At 44.9% G+C, this 19,217-nt stretch overlaps 1 protein-coding gene across 2 annotated transcripts in view; it reads left to right on the top strand.

Moving 5' to 3' along the window:
• The window catches only part of RNF165 (ring finger protein 165), a 480,832-nt gene that overhangs the window by 179,443 nt on the left and 282,172 nt on the right, over positions 1-19,217 (top strand). The gene's annotated exons all lie outside the window — the stretch shown is intronic.

A 19,217-nucleotide genomic window follows, 5' to 3' on the forward strand; every position in this document is an offset into this window, starting at 1 on the left:
AGGAAACAATCCCAATGACTTCCCCCTGCCTGCACCAAGCACTTATCTCCTGGCAGCACTCTTAGGGGGAAAAATAGCACTTTTTTCTCAAAATTGGCACATTATAACCCAGGACAAATGGGTTCTAAACATGGTGTCACAAGGTTACAAGTTTCACTTCCATACCCTGCCAAAGGCAAATGGTTGGCCAGATCTGCCAAAAAATCAATGGGCAGAGGCACAAAAACAAGTCTCATCCCTCATGGACATGGGGGCTATTCAACAAGTGCCACAACAATAGCAGGGACAAGTGTTTTACTCAAGACTGTTCTTGGTACCCAGAAAGGACAAAGCATGGAGACCAATACTGGACCTATCTATTCTAAACGCTTTCCTGGATATACCAAAATTCAAGATGTTGACCTTGCAGCAGCTTCTGCCCATGCTGGGCAACAAGGCTTGGCTCGTGACTTTAGACCTAAGAGAGGCATACCTGCATGTCCCAATCAGGCAATCATGCAGAAGATACCTCAGATTCAAGGCTGGCTCAATGCATTATGAATTCTCTGCACTGCCCTTTGGCTTATCTACTGCGCCCAGGGTCTTTACAAAGCGCCTGGCACTAGTAATTGCTTTCTGCAGACAAAGAGGAATACAAATATATCCTTACTTGGACGACTGCCTCATTCAAGCAGAGAACAAGGACATTCTACTACAGCATCTGGCATTTGTGAAAAGACTTTTAACATGCCTAGGTTACATAGTCAACGAAAAGAAATCAAAACTAGTGCCCTCTCAAGAGATAATATTCCTGGGTGCAAGCTTAAATACAACTGCCCAGATGGCTTATCTCACGCCAGACAAACAAAGGCAACTGACTACCTATTTCAAAGAATTGGCAACAAAGACCCAGTTATCTGCAAGAAAAATACTGCAGGCTTTGGGCTTCATGGCATCCTGTATCCTACTAATTCCATATGCAAGACTGCATATGAGGAAACTTCAATGGTACCTAAAAAGTGTCTGGATGCAACATTGCCACAGCCTGGAAACAATGATTACTCTCATTCTTTGCCTGCAACAGGAGTTTCGATGGTGGGCAAAGGCTTATCACCAAAACAAGGGACAGCCATTCTCACTACCCCCAGCCAGGCAGAACGTAACAACGGATGCATCAGATTATGCCTGGGGGACCCACATGGCAGGAAGAGGCATTCAGGGCACCTGGTCCACAAACCAAATGCATCTACATATCAATCAAAAAGAGATGCTAGTTGTTCAAAATGCCTTCAAGGACCTAATTCATCTGGGACAATTACTGATAAAGACAGACAACACCACGGTCATGTGGTATATAAGCAAGCAGGGGGGCACGCATTCTTACCCCCTTTGCAGACTAGCCATGGCTTTGTGGGACACAGAATTGACTTACCAAGTTCATCTGCAAGCACAATTCCTGCCAAGAAAGGAAAATACTCTGGCAGACGAACTATGCAGAAACCTCATGGATCCCCACGAGTGGCACCTGGATCCACAAGTCTTCAGCATGATAACAAGGAAATGGGAACGCCCGGACATAGATCTATTTGCCTCTCCTCACAACTACCAACTAAAAAGATTCTGCACAAGGACTTATCACAGACAAGCATGGAAAGTGGACGCCTTATCTTTCAGCTGGAAAAACCTATCAGTATATGCCTTTCCTCCACTGCCTCTCCTCCCCAAGGTACTCCTAAAGGTCAGACAGGAGAAACCAAAGATGATACTGATTGCCCCAGACTGGCCCCGCCAGTACTGGTATCCGATCTTAAGGAACTTGTCTCAATGCCCAGCCTGGACCTTACCTCAAATACCTCGTCTACTGTCACAACAAAACAATCAGATTCTGCACAGTCAACTCAGGACTCTAAACCTGGCAGCATGGTTCATAAGTTCATAGGTTCGTACTAGGCTATCTGCCCTAGGGCATTTATAAGCCTAGCCAGAGTGTATGTGGCTTACACCACCCCTTAGGATGAGAATACTACGCCCTTTTAGGGTTTAGTTTACTATGCCTCTGTCTAGTAGTGACACAGAGATGACCCCCGGGGTAAACCTACGATCTCCTATCCACTCGTCGAGATTTCTCTTGAATAGAGTCAGTGAGGGGCTCTGCCTAACATGGACTGGGATTCTGTTCCAGAGTGTAGGGAGCCTCTGGGTTATGAATCTGCCCTCCAGCACGTTCTATTTATTTCTGTGTTGAGGTTTAAGTCACTTGTTCTCGTGGCTCTGATGGATTTGGATTTTCTGAGGTGGAGCATGTCCATTAATTCAGGATTGGACATGGCCTTGTACGTCAGGCACAGATCACCTCTGAGTAGGCGGTATGCGACTGAATAGAGCTGGAGTTTTTCAGTCGGGCAGCATATGACATATGTTTAAGACCCTTTATCCTCTTGGTGAGGAACTTTTGGGGTCTTTCCAACTGCTGCAGGTGTCGGGTGAGATACATCCCAAATGGGGCATTGTACTCAATCATTGGCCTGATAAGAGAAGAGTACAGGGGCACAATGACCTCTCTTGATCTAGATGTGAAACCCTTCATGATAAGGTGGGCAATATAGAAGGTCTTCCTAACCACTTTGGCAATGTGAGTGTCAAATGAGAGGTTACTGTCAACCTGGGTCCCTAGGTCCCTGATTACCTCTTCCGTACTTAATGGATTACCGCCTATGTGGTAATTTGTCGGTACCTTCTTTTTCCCAAAGGGTATGACTATACATTTTTTGGCGTTCAGCTTAAGGCCATGGCTCTGGCACCAATTATTCGTTTCTATGAGGCCTCTCTGAAGGATGTTTGTGTCCGCTGGAGTATCAATTATGGCGCCCAGTTTGCAGTCATCTGCGAACTTTGTCAGCCACAATCCTCCTATGTTTGCCTGTACCTCGGAAAAATAAATGACGAACAAGAGGGGTCCCAGGACTGAGCCCTGTGGGACACCGCTTGTGACTGGCTTAGAGTCTGACATAGCTCCAGCAACTCTGACCTTGTGGGTTTTGTCCTTGAGCCAGTTTGCAACCCATCTTGTGACATATAGGTTTACATTTAAGCTGGTGAGTTTGTCTATGATGCCCGAGTGGGGTATTGTGTCAAAGGCTTTTGCAAGGTCAAGGTAGTCTGTGTGAACTGCCTTACCCTCATCAATGGCCTTAGTGACTGTTTCAAAAAAGTCGACCAAGTTCAAAAGGCAGGATCTGCCCTTGACAAAGCCAAATTGGGTAGGATCCAATGTCTGTAGGTCCCCAATGTCTTTGTTTATGAGTTCCATAATGATCCTCTCCATAGCTTTGCAGACCAGGCTCGTCAAGCTTATGGGGTGGTAATTTCAGGGTCCGTAGAAGCACCGCCTTTGTGAAGTGGGACCACTGTTGCCGTACGCCACTCTTTGGGTACGTAACCTGTAGTAAGGCTAAGATTAAACAGCAGCCTTATGTGTGGGTTTAGTTTCTCTTGGAGTTCATGTAGCACACAGCCAGGGACACCGTCCGGTCCCATTGATGCTGTGTTTTTAGCTTTAGAGAGGGCAGCTCTCACCTGGGCATCTGAGATGTTAGGGAGGCTACACTCTGCTGGGATAGTTATTTCTCCTTTTGGATTTGCACTGAACCTGTCTGCCAGAATGTTGGCAATGTCAGTGGGTTCAGTGTATTTTGTGTCATTTTGGACTAACTCTGAGCATGTCTGGGAGTTTCCACCCAGGTTTCTAACATAGCTAAAGAAGGCCTTGTGATTGTCTTTTGCGATTTTTCTCTCAAAGTTGGACTTGGATGATTTTATGAGTGATCGTAGTTTTTTGCTAGTACTGATCAGAGATGCCTTCCCTTTTAGGGATGTTGCTGTCATGTAGTAGCTTCCTCCTCCTGTTGTAAAGTTTGTTTATGGCTGGGGTCCACCAGACCGGGCGCCTGCCTTTGGGGGAATGGGTCTTGGTTTTATTTGGGATTGCATGATCCATGCATTCTTGAAGGTGCCCATGGAAGGCATTTGCAAAGGATTCAGCAGTGTGGGTTGTGGTTTCCACTGGCCCAGGGGCCTTGAAAGATACCACTTCAGTTTTAAGAATTGTGAAGTTTGCTTTTGAGAAGTTCTTCACTGTGGTCTTTTGTGCAGGGGGTGGGGGCGGGATGTGGATTTCCAGTGAGATTAATTTATGGTCTGATCTTACCAAAGAGGGATGTACTTCCGGTGTGGAGCATTTTGTCACCATGTTTGTGATGATCAGGTCTAGTATATTGTCTCCTCTTGTGGGAATGGTGACTAGTTGTTCCATTGCATTTGAGTTTATGAATTCTAGGAACCTTTGGGCTAGGGTGTTGGGGCTTGAGTAATGTTCCCAGTCTATGTTTGGGTAGTTGAAGTCTCCCAAAATGATGGTATTTGGAGAGACATTCATACTCTCCAGTGTCTTCAGGAAGGCTGTGTGGGGTTCCTGAGTTTGAGAGGGTGGTCTGTAGCATGTTACAAACTGTAAGGCAGTTTTGTCTATGGTTAGTTGCACCTGGATAGTCTCCGATGCTTCGTGCATTGCCACTAACCTGGAGGTGTGGGTATCTTTGATGAAAATGGATACTCCCCCTCCTTTTGTGGTTCGGTCCAAGTTTTGGGGCCGGAAAGCATGATATGAGGTAAAACTTGATAGTGCTGGGGTGCTCTCAGGAGCCTTGAACCAGGTTTCAGTCACTGCACAGACATCGATGTTCTCCATACTGAGGAGGGCTTCGAGGGCGTGCATCTTGAGGTTTAGACTTCTGGCATTGAGCAGCATTACCCTTAGGTGTTTTCCACTTGTGTTTTCTAGGGAGGTAGGTTTGTCATGTGAGCCTTGCCTAAAAAAGGCACTATGGGGGTGGCAAGAGCCTTGGCCAATATCCGGAAACCCAGGGGTGACAGGTGCAAGCCATCCCTTGCGAAGCAGCGTGGCTTGTCAAGCATGTCATCCCAAGCAGACAGACACTGGATCCCCTTAGAATGACACCAGTAATTAAGCCAATTGTTAAAACTGATCATTTTGTCTTTGTACTGTGGCATCACTCTTGGTGAGGGTAAGATGCTGCTCAGGGTCAGGGTCATACCGGCCTGGGCTACATAATCAGAGAGCTCCTCTGTGTCTTTTCATGTAGTCCAGGGAGGTACGTCTCGGGTCGTTCACACCGGCATGTACAATGACTGAGTCATATTTGTACTTGCTGTGGAGTGACCTGAGTGCTTGTGTTATGTGGCGGATTCTAGATCCCGACAGGCAGCTTACTGTGACCCTCTCCTTGTTCAGTCTGGTGAGCGGGACGTCTGTGCTTGACTATGGAGTCACCTATTACAAGTGTGTCTGGCATGTTGTTTGGCCTTAAGGGCTGTGACTGTTTAGCACACTGACTTTGTGAACTATGTGTTGCATGTGCTATGTCTTGAGGTGGTGGTTGCTTGGGTGTCTGCTTTGGAGGCCTCTGTTGTTTTGGTAGATTTTTAATCAGCGCCCTGGAGCATATAATGTAGCCATACAAAGCACACCTCTCAGTAAAGCTGTGATGGATGTCATTTTGGAAGCCAGAAGGCCTAGTACTAGGAAATCCTATGCTGGAAAATGGAAGCGATTTTGTGCTTGGCACCAGGCACAAGGAACTGATACAGCTGTACCAAATATTCCTCAGATTTTGCAATACTTAACTGAGATGCTGGACAAAGGACTATCTTTTTCATCAATTAAAATCCATGCCTCTGCCATTTCGGCTCATTACAATACAGAGCCACCACTCTTTTCTCATCCTTTATTAAGGCAGCACCTCGGAGGAGCCAAAAAGTTAAGGCCTCCAAGGTGATCGCCAATACGTGCATGGGACCTCAATTATACCTTAGAAAAACTCACCTACCTCCTTTTGAGCCAGCTGCTACTGCTGATATAAAGTTTTTATCTTGGAAAACAGCTCTGCTCTTAACAATAGCTTCTGCAAGACGAGTGTCAGAGCTACAGGCTTTCATGGCTGTGGAACCTTTTATCATTTTTTTTATCCAGACAGGGTCTCTCTGAGAACAAACCCAACATTTATGCCTAAGGTGGTGTCCAGTGTAGCCCTTAACCAAACTATTAATTTGCCAACTTTTTATCCAAATCCACAGAACAAGGGGGAGAGAATTCTGCATTCTTTGGACGTACACAGACAACTTAGATTCTATTTGGACAAAACTAAAGTTTTCAGGAAGACAGAGCAATGACTAGTGGCATATGCTGCAGGATCACAAGGAAAGGCTATCTCCAAGCAGACTATTTCCAAGTGGATAGGCCACTGCATTTATTTCTGCTATTCACAGCATGGCAAGCCAGTGCCTAAGGGCATTAGGCCACATTCAACGAGAGCTGCAGCCGCTTCCGCAGCCTTTCTCAGGGGAGTACCAACTAAAGACATTTCTAAGGCTGCTACTTGGAGTTCAGTGCACACCTTTACAAAGCATTACCATCTGCCACTTTACTCTAATTCCAGGGCAGGCTTTGCCACTGCAGTTCTGCAGGGCCTCATAGCCACTCCTAATGCTGTTTAGCTCCAGCCCCCCAAGCATAGCTTTGGGACTGTACCCAAATGTAATGACTGCAACAGTGAAACATGAAGAACATAGTACAGTTGTGTACACTTACCATAAATGTAGATGTTCAAGTGTATTCACTGTTGCAGTTCAGGTTACCCACCCGCCATCCCCCTTATTTCTGCTGGAACTTATCTTTACTTCTCTGATCTATACAACCTATGTGGTGTATTTGCTTGTAGATGAAGGTAAAGATTATATTGATGCATGTATATTTTATATATACATAGTTACATAAATTTTGGCTACCCTTTTGGGGGCACCTGACATCTGGGGCAAGAAAAACTGAAGAAAATGGCATTGACTGCATCTTTTGTACCCCTGACAACCTGAAGTCAGGGAAGGGGTGACAGCAGCCGACGTGGGACCCAAGACTTTGGAATTCAGGCCAACTGAGGGCAACCTGCCAGCAGAATTACCCAAATGTAATGACTGCAACAGTGAATACACTCGAACATCTACATTTATTGTAAGTGTACACAACTGTACTGTCCAGCAGCCCTCCTTAGATTAATCTAGCTGGTAACTGTGAGGCAGATTTACAGCTCCCATATTTGATGACTAAAGTGGCCGTGGCTTCCGGTGTGACCCTTTTTATAGGCTAAGGCTACCACACCATTTGCCATGTCCATTTGCAACAGTAGTCCACATTGTTGCAAAACCTATGTTCTTCGTGTTTCACTATTGCTGTCATCACATTTGGGTTATCTGCTTGCAATCGCCTTCAGTCAGCCTGATTAACAAAGTCTAGGGTTCTGCGTTGGTTGCTGTCCCTTCTTCCAGGATATCAGGTCGTCAGGGGTATAAAACATGCAGCCAACGCCATAACATCAGTCTTTCTTGCCGTGCGGTGCCCAAAGCAGAAGCAGTTCGCAAGTGCCGGTCGGCCGACTCCTGAAATTTTCGTTTTCGAGTTTCAGAACCGAAGTCTTCAACTAAAGCTAAGTACACCGTTGGTGAAACTTTCTTGCTCCTTACCGATGTCAGTAAAAGTTAATAATTGCATTTCTTCTGGAAAGCAAATACCTCACAAAGATTTTCATTCATACTGTATTCCTTGCCTAGGCCCTGACCACAGTGTACCTTGCTGTCGGTTTTGTGCTTTATTTAATCAACGCACTATCCGTCGTCGGTATATTTTCGCCTCTAAATATTTTGGTTCTTGGTTCAATTATCCAGAAATGTTGTCAGAAAGCCATCCAACTACCGTAATTTGAAAAAACCGCAAGGATAAAGACAGAGACAGGCCGCCTAGGTCCAAAGCTGCTGACGACGCTGCTCCTAAGCCAGTCGCCATTTCACCGGTACTCGGTGAGGTGCTTTCGCAGCCCCTGATACCCACTACTTCTGATTCCCAGTCCTCTACTGAGACCCATTCGGAGTCCGGTATGCCGAGATATGCTTCATCTGTGGAACCTGCGAATGTCTCTACCTTGGATGGGTCCGGAGCTGCTGTGCAGGCACCAGCTTCTGAGGGTGTATTCAGGCCTATGGACTTGCATATTAAACCAACGTCTCCTTCTTCTTTAAGGCCTCAACCTCGAACCATGCCTAGAAAACCGATGCCCAGGCTGCATGCTCAGGCCTCTATGCCTAAAAAACAAATGATAAGAATGGCTGAAGATCTTATAACTTTAATCAGGAGAAGTCAACCTCCCTCTTCTAAGAGACCTAGGACTGAAATTGTTTGAGTCTTCTGACCAGGATTCTGATTTATTTGATTCTTCTGATGATCTGGATTTACCTTTATCTACTTATGAGGATTCTGATGCATAGGACTCTATTCCCTCTGCTTCCCCTCCAGAGGATTTTTCTTTTGGTGAAACCTTGCACACACTAAGGGAGCATTTCCACTGAGAAAGCCAGGATTTTTCTGATTCGAAAAAGAGGCTTAGGGATTTCTTACGCTTGCCTCAGCATAGGCCTTTAGCTATACTTCCTGTACTAGACATTGTTGATGATGCCTTTTTGGAATCTAGTTTGGCCCCTGATTCTTTGCCTCCTGCTCCCAGAAAACCTGACAGATACTATAGGGTTCCTGATTCTCACAAGTTCCTTTTTAAAAATCCTATTGTGGATCCAGAGACTATTTCATAGGGACCCAAGGACATTAAGGCCTCAAAATGCCGAAAACCCTACCCCTTTTGATAGAGACTCCAGGGTGCTGGATAGATGGGGTAAGAAGGTTTACACTTCTGCAACCTTGGCCATTAAACTGTCAGTTTCATATGTTAAAGTATCAACAATAAGTTAAAGTGTTAAAGTATCAACAATATATTATTGGATTGTTTAAACAGAAAATGATGTTGATTCCTGACTGTGCTGAAAATAAGGAATTACAGGATTTAATGTATTTTGCTGAACAGGTTGGAAAACATACTTTGCAATGTGGATTTGATTCTTTAGAGGCCTCTTGCAGGGCTGCTGTTACTGGGTCTGTACTCAGAAGGCATGCTTGGCTTAAGGAGCAATCTTTGCCTGATCATGTTAAAGCTAAACTGTTTGATGTTCCCTTAAATCAGGACTGCCTGTTTGGCAACAAAGCTGAGGAAGTTCTTAAAAGGATGGAAGATAAAGCTAAATCTATGCAAGCTGTTAAAGATTTCTTACAAGTTCAGCCTCCTAGATTTAGTAGGCAATGGCCCTTTCCGGCTCCTTCCAGGCCTTCTCAATCCAAACCCAGACACAACAGAAATCCCAGGTTTCAGTCCCAGGGTATGCACAAGACTAAGTAGTGAGGGGCTTCTGCTTCCAAACCTGGGAGTACTAAGACTCCCCCCTATGGAAAACTGTCTCGATTACTTGATTTTAAAATTTCCAAGGACTTCTCAACTGAATGCTCCTTTAGGGGGAAAAATTGGTCTGCAGGCCAAAAACTGGGAACTCATTACCCATGACAAATGTTTTTTTAAATATAGTGTCCCAAGGATACAGATTTCACTTCCACACATTGCCAACGTCAAAAAGGTTGGCCAGATCTACCCCCCAAATCAGTGGGCAGAGGCTCAAAAGCAAATACTTTCTCTTTTAAACATAAAGGCTATTCAAACTGTACCAGAAGAGGAAAAAGGACAAGGTTTCTACTCAAGACTTCCTGGTACCCAGAAAAGACAATTCATGGTGTCCTATTCTGGATCTGTCTACTCTAAACACCTTTTTGGTGATTCCAAAATTCAGGATGCTGACTCTTCACCAGTTGCTCCGTACTCGATTTAAAGGAAGCATAACTGCACATCCCACTCAGGGAATCTTGCAGAAGATACCTACCCTTCAAAGGAGGCTACAATCACTACCAGTTCTCTGCACTGCCCTTTGGCTTATCTACTGTGCCCAGGGTTTTCACAAAGTACTTAGCCGGAGTCATCGCATTTTGCAGGCAAAGAAATATTCAAATATACACATACCTGGACGATTGTTTAATTCAGGCAAAAAGCCAGGTCATACTGTTGAATCATCCGGCCTTTGTACAAAGCATGCTAACTTGTCTGAGGTACACCATAAACGAAAAGAAATCACACCTGGTACCCTGTCAACAAATCTTATTCCTGGGAGCAAGCTTGAATACAACTTCCCAGATGGCTTTTCTCACGCCAAAGAAACAAATCCATTTGACAACCTACTTCAAACAAGTGGCCACAAAAACCCTACTATCTGCAAGGCAAATACTACAATCCTTGGGGTTCATGGCCTCCTGCATTCTTCTGATTCCATATGCAAGACTGCATATGAGGAAACTACAGTGGTATCTAAAAAGCCTATGGTGTCAACATTCTCAGGATCTAGAAGCAATGATTCCTATCATACCTTGCCTACGCCTAGAGTTTCTTTGGTGGGCAGAGGCCTGCCACCAAAACAAGGGACTACCTTTCACACCACCCCTTGCCGCCCAAACCCTAACAACAGACGCATCAGATTATGCATGGGGGGGCTCACCTGGCAGGAAAGTGCATTCAGGGCAAATGGAACCCAAGTCAAATGCACTTGCGTATCAATCAAAAAGAAATGATAGCTGTACAGCATGCTCTGACAGCCTTCAAGGATCACATTCTTCCAGGACAATTAATGGTAAAGACGGACAACACCACTGCTATGTGGTACATAAACAAGCGGGGATACACATTCTTACCTGCTGTGCAGACTAGCCATGGCATTGTGGAGCACAGCCCTGAGCTACCAAGTGCATCTACAAGCTCAATTCCTGCCAGGAAAATTAAATATATTGGCAAACGAACTAAGCAGAAACCTCATGGACCCACACGAGTGGAAGCTGGAACCAAGAATTTTCAACATGTTGACAAGCAAATGGGGGAGCCCGGATTTAGACCTGGTCGCCTCCCGCCAGAACTATCATTTGGACAAATTTTGCCCAAGGGCTCCCCACAAACAAGCTTGAAAAGTGGATGCTCTGTCCTTCAGCTGGAAAAACCTATCGGTTTATGCCTTTCCTCCTCTGCTTTCCAAAGTACTACTAAAGATCAAACAAGACAAACCAAGGATGATTTTAATTGCACCTGACTGGCCACGCCAACACTGGTATCCCCTCTTGTGCAGTATGTCACTGTTGGCCCCATGGCACCTGCCTCAGACTCCAACCCTATTGTCTCAGCAGGAGAACCAGATTCTGCACCCTTAGCTTTATACACTGAACCTAACAGCCTGGCTATTTACCTAATCTCTCCTTTAGCATCCCTCAGTAAACCAGTGATGGATATCATTTTAGAGGCAAGGTGGCCTAGTACTAGAAAATCTTATGATGAAAAATGGAAAAGATTCTATGCCTGGAACCAGTCTTAAGGGATGTGCACAGCAGTGCCCAATTTACCTCAGATTTTACAATACTTAACTGAGATGCTTCTCAAGGGCCTGCCTTTCTCCTCCATCAAAATTCACTCCTCAGCCATTTCAGCTCATTATAACACTGCCTTCTTTTTTTCTCCTGTACCTACCTCCAACATTAAAAAACTCTTAACTAAACTTAAGCCCACCAGATTAGCAGCAGACAACCTCCCAAGTGAATACCTACAAATCGCAGCTGATGCTCTGGCCTACCCAGTATCCATCTTGATTAACCGATCTCTGTCAGAAAGTTACGTTCCCACACTGGAAAGTATCACATATAATTCCCCTCCACAAAGGCGGACCCTCCACAGAACTAACCAATTACTGCCCCATAGCTATTCTCTCTCCACTCTCCAAAATACTAGAGAGATGCATACACTCTCAGGTCTCAGACTACCGCCTTAATAACAACCTCCTTTCCAATACTCAGCATGGTTTCCGACCAAACCATAGCACCACCACTGCCTTACTCGCCTGTACTAACACTATCCTTCAGCATAAAAACAATGGCTATCTCTCCTCTGCTACTTTCCTAGACCTATCTAAAGCATTTGATATGGTCCCACACAAACAACTTATCTCTGTCCTCAATAACCTATCCTTCTCACAATCGGTCACCAACTGGTTTCAGAGTTACCTGTCTGACCGCCAACAATCCGTTGTATGGCAGAATGACATATCTCCCCAACTACCTGTCTCCATAGGGGTTCCCCAAGGATCCATCCTTGGACCACTACTCTTCTCTGTTTTCACCAATAATCTAGCCTCTGCCACCAAACATGGCACACTCATACAATACGCAGATGACTCAACCATCACCTGCTCAGCCCAGTCCCTACCCAAACTGCGAAAAGTCACACAGGAAGCCTTTTCTTCTGTTGAAACTTGGTTATCCGATTCCCAATTAATACTCAACCTAAACAAAACTAAACTACTCGTCTTCCAACCCACCAAACATACTCAAAACAACTCTCACTTTAACATCACAGCAAAAGACAACACCACTATATACCCAACTGAACACACCAAATTGCTCAGAGTGGAAATGGACAATAAACTAAAATTTGACATTTACATATCCTTGACCATAAAAAAAGTCCACAATAAACTAGGAGCGCTATACAGAAATAAGCAACTTCTCACCAAAGCAGCAAAGATTTCAATAGCAAATTCCCACCTTATCTCCACCCTACTTTATGCCTGTCCATTATATACCAACCTAAGGCAATGCGATTTAAACAAGCTAGAGACCTGCTACAACAAAATTGCCAAATTCGCCACAGGGGCATCCTACCATAGTCACCACTGTCTCTCACTTGCTGAACAGGGCTGGCTTGAACTCCCTCACCTCCTTCAATGGTATCAACTCTCACTTGCCCACAAACTAGTAAATCATCCACTAAATGTCCCATCCCTCCAGAATCTACTCCAACCCTATCGCACCACCAGACCACTAAGATCCAGCAACAAAAATCACTTACAGATCACTAAAGCCAATAACTCTGCTGGTGAAGCACTATTCTCTTGCACCATAGCCAAATTATGGAACTCCCTCCCACCCACAATTACCTTCATACCATCATGCACCCACTTTAAAACTTTACTAAAATGCACCTAAAAACATGCTGGCTATGCCCTTGCAACTCCCACTCTAATATCACCCTCCCCATCCAACCACTACCTTTCTTTCCACTCCACTAACTACCTTGATTATAGCAAGCTCAGATGCTCATAAGCCAGTACTTATTATACAGCAGGAACTTCTTCTTGTAACATTTGTTAATGTCTGTTATGTACTTCACAGATAAAGATTCTAGTTGTCTACTGATGTACTATGTTCTTCATCTGTAAATATGTTGTGAGTAATTGCAATGTAAATTGTTAATCGCTATGTAATCCAATGTAACTACTGTCTGTTTATTTTAACTGTGGAGCTTTTCTCCCCGGGCCTTCGTTGAAAATGGACCTACGTCCAGTCGGACACTCCCGGTCAACAAATATAAATAAATAAATAAACACAGAACCTCCCCTCTTCTCTCATCCACTGCTTAAGGAGTTCCTAGGAGAGGCCAAAAATCTACGATCATCCAGGAGAGCCCCAACTCCAGCCTGGGACCTCAACTTTGTATTGGAAAAGCTCACCCTTCCTCCTTTCGAGCCAGCTGCCACTGTGGATTTAAAATTCCTCTCTTGGAAAACAGCTTTCCTTTTAGCAATCACTTCAGCAAGAAGGGTATTTGAAATACAGGCCCTCATGGCAGTTGAGCCTTTCATCATCTTTCATGTGGACAGGGTGCCCCTCAGGACCAATCCCTCCTTCATGCCCAAGGTGGTATCCAGTGTGGCCCTTAATCAGTCCATTCATTTGCCAACCTTCTTTCCTAACACACAGAACAAAGGGGAATGCATACTGCACTCCTTAGATGTGCACAGACAACTTAGATTTTACTTGGACAGGACTAAACCTCAAAGGAAATCTGAACAACTGCTGGTGGCATTTGCTGAAGGGGCAGAGGGGAAGGCAATTTTAAAGCAAACCATTTGTAAATGGATTGGCCATTGCATTAATTTCTGCTATAAGCACCATGGAAAACCTATCCCACAGGGGATTGGACCCCATTCAACCAGGGCTGCATCTACCTCTACAGACTTTCTCAGAGGTGTCCCTACCAGGGACATCCCAGAAGCTGCTACATAGGGTTCTGTACATACTTTCACCAAGCATTAACATTTGACAATTTTCTCTAAGTCCAGAGCTGGCTTTGCCACTCCAGTCTTGCAGGGCCTTATAGCTGGTCCTAATGCTGTCTAAATTCCTCCTCCCTTCCTTAGCTTTGAGAATCTACTCAAATGTAATGACTGCAACAGTGAAACATGAAGAACATAGTACAGTTGTGTACACTTACCATAAATGTAGATGTCCGAGTGTATTCACTGTTGCAGTCCTGGTTACCCTCCCTCCAGCCCCCTGACTTCTTTTGGCTATACCTCTACTCTTCCTTTACTATGCTTAAAAGCTTTTTGGTGTATTTGCTTTTTTGTTGGAGGTATACCATTGTGTGTGTATGTATGTATGTATGTATGTATATATATATATATATATATATTATATATAGATATATTTGATTGCTTCCCATTAGGGGGGCACCTGACATCTGGGGCAAGAAAAACTGATGTAATGGTGTCGGCTGCATGTTTTATACCACTGACTACCTGACGTCATGGAAGATGAGACAGCAATCGATGCAGGACCCAAGCCTTTGATAATCAGGCCGACTGAGGGCTGCTGCAAGCAGATAACCCAGATGTGATGACTGCAACAGTGAAATACACTTGAGCATCTACATTTATGTTAAGTTTACACAACTGTACTTTTCCTACCTTTCCTGTAACTAGTGTAGTCCAGATACAGATTTGCTGTATCCAGGACTGTATGTAAGCTTCTGAGCCCCCCCAAACCTTTCTGTGTTGGAGGGAAGCCTCCTATCTTGTCAGTGGGACTGGTAAGCACTAGGTAACCTGTCTACCACATAAGGAGTGGTTCTGGCCCAGAAATTGTAGTTGTTGGCCGTCTGGGCAATCTTTTCCATCTCTCTCAACTTTCTGATTTGAAAGCTCGCATTTGCACTTGTTTCTTTCCTGTAACTAGTCTAGTGCAGATACAGATTCTTAGTTTTAGCACTTGAATTTGCTTATTCGTGCTCAGCACTTATTCAGAACTTGTTGTAAACACTAAATAAGCTACTAATTGCTATAGCACTCATCCTTCCTCATTACCTAGAGGAAAACAGTTTTTGCACTTACTTTCCTCACTTGCTTAGAGAAAAACAGCTCTTGTACTCACTTTCCTCACTTATCTAGAGGAAAATAGCTTTTTATTTAGGCATGTCCAAGGGTCAGCTCCCAGTGTTCTCTACTGTCTTATCTGATGAATCTGGGCATCTTGGGGCAATGTAGAAATTGCCTCATGTACACAGATAACCCACTCCTCCTACCACCCAACACTACAACCTGTGAGAGATGCACTTATCTAGCCAAACTGGAGGTAACGCTCTCTCCAACTTGCACCACACCACACTTATCACATAGTCTCAGTATATCTGCACCACCAAAATCCACACACAGAAACACAAAAACATTCACGGAGGCTCTCAATAATAATATGCCCAAGCAACAGAGACCTCCAAAGCAGAAAAGGCAAGCAACTTTCACCCCCCAACACAACCCAAATGACACATAGCTCACAGACTTAGTGTGCCACTCAACCACAGCCAATAAGACAAAACAATGTATCCAACACACTAGTCATAGGTGAAACGTACCTCCCTGGTCTACATGAAATGAGACATGGAAGAGCCCTCTGATCTTGTAGCCCAGGCAGGTATGACCCTAGCCCTGAGTAGCATTCTGCCATTGCCCAGAATGATACCACAGTACAAGGACAAAATGATTGACTTCAACAATTGGCTAAGCTTCTGGTGTCATTCTAAGAAGATCTAATATCTGTCTACTTGGGATGACATGGTCGATAGACCACGATGCTTTGCCAGAGATGGCCTGCACCTGCCCCTGCCCCTGGGATTCCTGATACTGGGTAAGGTTCTTGCCACCCCTATAATGCCTTTTTTAGGCAAGGTTCAGTTGACAAATTCAGCACCATAACAGGAACAGGCAAACAAAATCTGAGGGTAATGCTACTCAATGCTAGAAGTGTAAATCTCAAAATGCACTCACTCAAGGCACTCCTTAAAATGGAGAACATCGATATCTGTGCAGTGACTGAGACCTGGTTCAAGGCTCCAGAGTGCACCCCTGCACTACCAGGCTATAACTCATACCACACTTTTCGGCCATGTAACCTAGACTGGAACACCAAAGGCGGAGGTGTGTCCATATTCATTAAGGATATCCACACCTCCAGGCTAGTTGCTCAGCATAATGCATCCGAGGTTATCCAAGTGCAACTAACTCTGGGCAAAACTGCAATCCAAATTGTAGCTTGCTACAGATCCCCACCATGCCCCAAGATTCCCACTCCTCTTTTCTTGATGTACTGGAAATAATTAGGGTTCAACCAGACACCCTAATAATGGGCGATTTCAACTACCCCACCATTAACTGGAAAAACTACTCGTGTACCAACTCCTTCACACAATGCTTTGTGGAATTCATAAACTCCAACGTCCTGGATCAACTTATCCACACCCCCATCAGGGGCAACAATATCCTAGACCTAGTCATTACCGACATGAGTGACCGGTGTTCCACACCTGAAGTCAACTCCTCATTGGTCCGATCTGACTCTAAGCTAATGACCCTTGATATCCACATCCCGCCCCCACTGCCATTAAGGAAACCATGGTAAAAAATTTCTCCAAAGCCAACTTCATGCTTCTTAAGACAGAAGTGCTGAACTTCATGACACCCATGCAGATGGACAATACAGTTACGACTGCTGTGTCCTGCACAAATGCACTCTATAAGCACTTACATGAGTGCATGGATAGTGCTATCCCAAATAGAACCAAGATGCTATCCTCCAAAAAAAAGGTAGCCAATCTGGTGGTTCCCTGCCATAAACAAACTTTACAACAGAAGGATGAAATTGTTGCAAAAGAGAGTAAAATCCCATGAGTGGAGGAACTCCCTGATCAGCCTCAGTAAGAAGCTGAGATCCCTTATAAGATCCTCCAAAGCTAGCTACGAAAACAAAATTGCGACGGATTCTAAGGGCAACCACAAAGCATTCTGTAGCTATGTCAAGAATCTTAATGGCAATACCCAGATTGGCTCTGAGTTACAGCACAACGGCATGGAAATTACAGAACCAATTGATATTGCCAACATCCTGGCAAATAGGTTCAGTGCTAACTGTACCCCCACCCCCTAAGGGGCCCATATCTATAAAGGAAGAATGCAGAGTCCCTGTAATCATACCTACACAGGTAAAAGCTGCACTTTCTAAAGCCAAAAACACAGCATCCATGGGACCGGGCAACATCCCAGGCTGCATTTTACATGAACTTCAGAACGAACTGGCTCCCCAGCTAAGCACCATGTTCAATCATAGCATCACATCAGACTTTGTGCCCATTGAATGGCGTACATCAACAGTTATCCCACTCTACAAAGGGTGAGCCACCACTGATCCCGGGAAGTATCGCCCTATTAGCCTGATGAGCGTGGTCTGCAAGGCCATGGAACATATCATCATGGAACTCATAAACAAAGAAATTGGTAACCTCCAAACTCTGGATCCCACCCAGTTCGGGTTTATGAAAGGCAGATCATGCCTCCTGAACCTGATCGACTTCTTTGAGGCAGTCACCAAAGCTGTAGATGAGGGTAAGGTGGTTCACACAGCCGATCTTGACCTCGCCAAGGCTTTCAACACCATCCCCCATTCTGGAATTATAGCTAAACTCACTAAACAAGGTATAAATCCCTGTGCCACAAGATGGGTTGCCAACTGGCTCACTGACAGAACCCACACTGTAAAATTTGCACACTCCAAATCTGACCTCAAACCAGTGACAAGTGGAGTACCACAGGGTTCAGCCCTGGGACCTCTCCTGTTTGGCATCTACTTCTCTGAAGTACAGGCTAAGACAGAAGACCTCTGGCTAATGAAGTTTGCAGATGACTGCAAACTAGGAGCCATAGTTGGGTCCCCAAATGATGTGGAGATCCTACAGAAGGGCTGAGACAGATGCCTGGTGTCAGAGCCATGGCCTCAAGCTCAATGCCAAAAAGTGCATTATCATCCCCTTTGGTAAAAACTCTGCACCCATAAACTACTACATAGACGGCAGTCTACTTAACACCGAATGTGTGATAAGAGATCTTGGGACCCAGGTGGACTTTGAGTCTGTCCTTTGATAGTCACATCGCCACAGTAGTCAGGAAGTCCTTCTACGTGGCACACCTCATAAAAGTGTTCTCATCCAGGAAAAAAGAGGTAATTGTTCCCCTCTACTCGACACTCATTAGACCCATTATAGAGTACAATGCCCCTTTGGGGGATGTACCTCACAAGACATCTGCAGCATCTGGAAAGGCCAAAGAAGTACCTCACAAAGTGGATTAATGGCCTCAAACAAATGCCCTGCACTGACTGTCTCAAACAACTAAAGCTTTACTCCATAGCATATTGCCTACTCTGAGGTGATCTCTGCCTAACATATAAAGCTATGTCAAACCCAGAGCTGTTGGACATGCTACACCTAAAGAAATCCCAATCCCTCCGAACTACACGCTCTAGGGACCTAAACCTTGTCACCATAATAAGCAGGACATGCTGGAGGGATGGATTCCTGTCCCAGAGACTTCCCATACTCTGGAACCGTCTATCCATCTATGTCAAGCAAAGTTCTTCATTAGCACTCTTCAAGAAAAATCTTGATGAGTGGATGGGAAATAGGAAATACACCCGGGGATCACTTCTGTGTGTCTGCTCGACAGTGGCACAGGGAAATAACTTTCTTGGGTGGCGTAAGCCAGGGAACCTTGTTGGCTAGGCTTACGTCGGCCCTCGGGCCGATAGCCTAGTACGTACCTATGGACCTAAGAGGGATGAATTTGGGTTATGGTCATTGGCCCATGAGCTGAGGCTTTCAGGTCTGAACCCACACAGAAAATGAGACCTAAATGACCAGCAGTTGATTTGCCCCAAACACATCACGTTCTCAAACCCAGTATTCCCAGGTCCCTTCATAGGACTTTTTCATATTAGCATAGGATTTTAGGGATTTCATGAAATCCAGAGAGCCAGCACCTGAAAAAAG

Source organism: Protopterus annectens, chromosome 1.part1 (assembly GCF_019279795.1).
Source record: "Protopterus annectens isolate FY-2018-M chromosome 1.part1, PAN1.0, whole genome shotgun sequence".
NCBI classification, from domain to species: domain Eukaryota; kingdom Metazoa; phylum Chordata; order Ceratodontiformes; family Protopteridae; genus Protopterus; species Protopterus annectens.